Below are 4,173 nucleotides of genomic sequence, written 5' to 3'. Positions count from 1 at the left end.
AACCCCCCACTGTACTGTCACTCGCCCTGCTGACCTCACCATGAACTTTCAGTTCCCTTGCTCCCAACTGCCATTCCCATTCCTCACCTTCCCCTTCCCCTCTCCCACCCAGCTGTTTCCCTCCCTTTCACCCACCAAGACCACTCCCCCTCACCCCCTACCAAGGACTCCTCTGTACCAGCGCAGGTCCTCCACTTCTCCCTGCCGGCCCCCTCCCTCCCCTTCTCCCCGCCCCCACCCCATCCCAGTTCTCCTTTCCCATCGCCACCCCCCTTCCCACTCTTCCCGCCCAGGCCCCCGCCAACTCATCCCAATCCAAACCCTCTCTGCAGTGCAGGCCTCTTCTTCTCCCACTCCCCCAGACTCACCGGAAAAGGAGGAGGTGTCGGTTTCCTTCTCGCCCCCCCAATGTCGCTTTCGCACTATCCCTCCTCCCCCTTCCCTTTCCTTCCCTTCCTTTGAAGCCCACATTATTCGCCTCTACCACCCCCTCCAGATTCTTGTAGCTGTCATCTACCGCCTTCCCGGCCCCACTTCCAACTTCTTTAACGACTTTGACCTCTTCCTCACCTTCCTTCTCTCCTTCTCCATGCCCACTCTGATCCTCGGAGACTTCAATATCCACATGGATATCCCTAACGACTCCTCTGCCGCCCGCCTTCTATCTCTCCTTGACGCTGCCAACCTCTTCCTCCACCCCACCTCACCCACTCACCAACTTGGTCATACCCTCGACCTCATCATCTCCTACCGCTGCACTGTGTCCTCCCTCACCAACTCTGTAATCCCTCTCTCTGATCATAATCTCCTCACCTGCCTCCTCACTCACACTCCTTTCCCCTGTAAATCCGTATTACTCCCTCACAGAGATCTCCGCTCTCTGGACCCCACCCATCTTTCGGAGCGCCTCACACCCCACCTCGCCGCCCTCTCCTCTCTACCCAGTCTTGATGATCAGATTACTGCTCTCAACTCTACCCTTTCTACTCAGCTAGACTCACTCGCTCCCCTTTCCCTTCGCTGCTCTCGCACCACTAACCCACAGCCCTGGATCACTGCCACTGTCCGCCTCCTTCGCTCTTATGCTCGAGCTGCCGAACGCTGCTGGCGAAAGTCTAAACACCATGCCAACCTCGTTCACTTCAAGTTTATCCTTTCCTGCCTTAACTCAGCCCTCTCTTCTGCCAGACAAAACTATTTCTCCTCCCTTATTGACACCCATGCCCATCACCCCCGCCAGCTCTTCCGTACATTCAACTCCCTTCTCAGGCCCCCGGTTCCTCCCCCTCCTCCTTCCCTCACCCCCAACGATCTGGCCTCCTACTTCATTAACAAAATTAAATCCATCAGGTCCGACCTCCCCAAAGTCTCTTCCCCCCTTTCTCCATCCCCCCGGCTCTCAACACTCTCTGCTACTCTCCCATCCTTCCCAGCGGTATCCTCAGAGGAACTCTCCTCCCTCCTCTCAAGTGCTACTCCGGCCACCTGTGCTTCTGACCCCAATCCCTCTCATCTTATGAAATCTCTCGCTCCATCCCTTCTGCCCTCCTTAACTTCCATCTTCAACCGCTCACTCTCCACTGGTTCCTTCCCCTCTGCCTTCAAACATGCCCATGTCTCTCCCATCCTAAAAAAACCCTCTCTTGACCCCACCTCACCTTCTAGTTATCGTCCCATATCCCTCCTACCATTCCTTTCCAAACTCCTTGAACGAGTTGTCTACACGCGCTGCCTAGAATTCCTCAACAACAACTCTCTCCTCGACCCCCTCCAGTCTGGCTTCCGTCCCCTTCATTCCACGGAAACTGCCCTCTCAAAGGTCACCAATGACCTCCTGCTTGCCAAATCCAACGGCTCATACTCTGTCCTAATCCTCCTCGATCTCTCAGCTGCCTTTGACACTGTGGACCACCCCCTTCTCCTCAACACGCTATCTGACCTTGGCTTCACAGACTCCGTCCTCTCCTGGTTCTCCTCTTATCTCTCCGGTCGTTCTTTCTCAGTCTCTTTTGCAGGCTCCTCCTCCCCCTCCCATCCTCTTACTGTGGGGGTTCCCCAAGGTTCAGTGCTTGGTCCCCTTCTGTTCTCAATCTACACTCACTCCCTTGGTGACCTCATTCGCTCCCACGGCTTCAACTATCATCTCTACGCTGATGACACCCAGATCTACATCTCTGCCCCTGCTCTCTCCCCCTCCCTCCAGGCTCGCATCTCCTCCTGCCTTCAGGACATCTCCATCTGGATGTCCGCCCGCCACCTAAAGCTCAACGTGTCGAAGACTGAGCTCCTTGTCTTCCCTCCCAAACCTTGTCCTCTCCCTGACTTTCCCATCTCTGTTGACGGCACTACCATCCTTCCCGTCTCACAAGCCCGCAACCTTGGTGTCATCCTCGACTCCACTCTCTCATTCACCCCTCACATCCAAGCCGTCACCAAAACCTGCCGGTCTCAGCTCCGCAACATTGCCAAGATCCGCCCTTTCCTCTCCATCCAAACTGCTACCCTGCTCATTCAAGCTCTCATCCTATCCCGTCTGGACTACTGCACCAGCCTTCTCTCGGATCTCCCATCCTCGTGTCTCTCTCCACTTCAATCCATACTTCATGCTGCTGCCCGGATTATCTTTGTCCAGAAACGCTCTGGGCATATTACTCCCCTCCTCAAAAATCTCCAGTGGCTACCAATCAATCTGCGCATCAGGCAGAAACTCCTCACCCTGGGCTTCAAGGCTCTCCATCACCTCGCCCCCTCCTACCTCACCTCCCTTCTCTCCTTCTACTGCCCAGCCCGCAACCTCCGCTCCTCCACCGCTAATCTCCTCACTGTACCTTGTTCTCGACTGTCCCGCCGTCGATCCCCGGCCCACGTCATCCCCCGGGCCTGGAATGCCCTCCTTCTGCCCCTCCGCCAAGCTAGCTCTCTTCCTCCCTTCAAGGCCCTACTGAGAGCTCACCTCCTCCAGGAGGCCTTCCCAGACTGAGCCCCTTCCTTCCTCTCCCCCTCGTCCCCTTCTCCATCCCCCCATCTTACCTCCTTCCCTTCCCCACAGCACCTGTATATATGTATATATGGTTGTACATATTTATTACTCTATTTATTTATTTATTTATTTTACTTGTATATTTCTATCCTATTTATTTAATTTTGTTGGTATGTTTGGTTCTGTTCTCTGTCTCCCCCTTTTAGACTGTGAACCCACTGTTGGGTAGGGACTGTCTCTATGTGTTGCCAATTTGTACTTCCCAAGCGCTTAGTACAGTGCTCTGCACATAGTAAGCGCTCAATAAATACGATTGATTGATTGATTGATTGATTGATTGACTGAGTCACTCTGCTGTTGTCATAAGGAAAACAGGCCTTTCCATAGAGAAACCCATTGGATGATTGGCTTAAATAGCATCCATAGCAAATTGAGTTAGACATAAGGAAGGACTTCAGGACTGTCAGGGTAATTAGACTTCAAAATAGGTACAGTGTGCAAGTTGGGGTCTATTTAGGGAGTTTTCCACCAAGAGCCAGACAAATATCTGATCTGGTCGAAAGGAGGGCCATCTTATGCTGTTGAATCATCTCCGACCCATAGAGACTCTGTGGACACATATTGCCCAGAATGCCCCACTTCCATCTGCAATCGCTCCGGCAGTGGCTCCATAGAGTTTTCTTGGTAAAAATACGGAAGTGGTTTACTATTGCCTCCTTCCACGAAGTAAACTTTTGTCTCCACCCTCGACTCTCTCCCATGCTTCTGCTGCCCAGCACAGATGAGTTTTGATTTGTAGCAGATTGCCTTCCACTTGCTAGCCACTGCCCAAGCTAGGAATGGAATGGGTATGCCTCTGCTTGATTCTGCATCCTGTAGTCGAGACTGGTAGAGTACTGGAAACTCTCCAGGTGCAACCCTGAGAGGGACAAAGAGTGGGAGACTAGACCAAATGACCTCTTGAGGTTGCCCTTCAACTCTGATTTTATAATGCAAGCCTTAGTATCCTCTGTTCCTTCCCCTAATCCTAAGAAACAGTGTGGCCTAGTTAGAAAGAGCACAGGCCTTGGAGTCAGAAGACCTGGGTTCTAATTCCAGCTTTGCAACTTGTCTTCTGTGTGACCTCGGGCAAGTCTCTTAAGCTCTCTGTGTCTCAGTTACCTCAATTTGTAAAATGGGGATTAGGACTGTGA

At 52.8% G+C, this 4,173-nt stretch overlaps 1 non-coding gene across 1 annotated transcript; it reads right to left on the bottom strand.

Moving 5' to 3' along the window:
• Positions 1-3,771: 3,771 nt before the first annotated feature.
• LOC119924880 lies at positions 3,772-3,909 on the bottom strand. Its single transcript, XR_005449560.1, has one exon. It is a non-coding gene; the product is annotated as a small nucleolar RNA SNORA7 (small nucleolar RNA).
• Between the last annotated feature and the right edge of the window lie 264 nt (positions 3,910-4,173).

Source organism: Tachyglossus aculeatus, chromosome 2 (assembly GCF_015852505.1).
Source record: "Tachyglossus aculeatus isolate mTacAcu1 chromosome 2, mTacAcu1.pri, whole genome shotgun sequence".
Lineage (NCBI taxonomy): Eukaryota > Metazoa > Chordata > Mammalia > Monotremata > Tachyglossidae > Tachyglossus > Tachyglossus aculeatus.
This window is presented reverse-complemented; position numbering and strand designations above follow the sequence as displayed.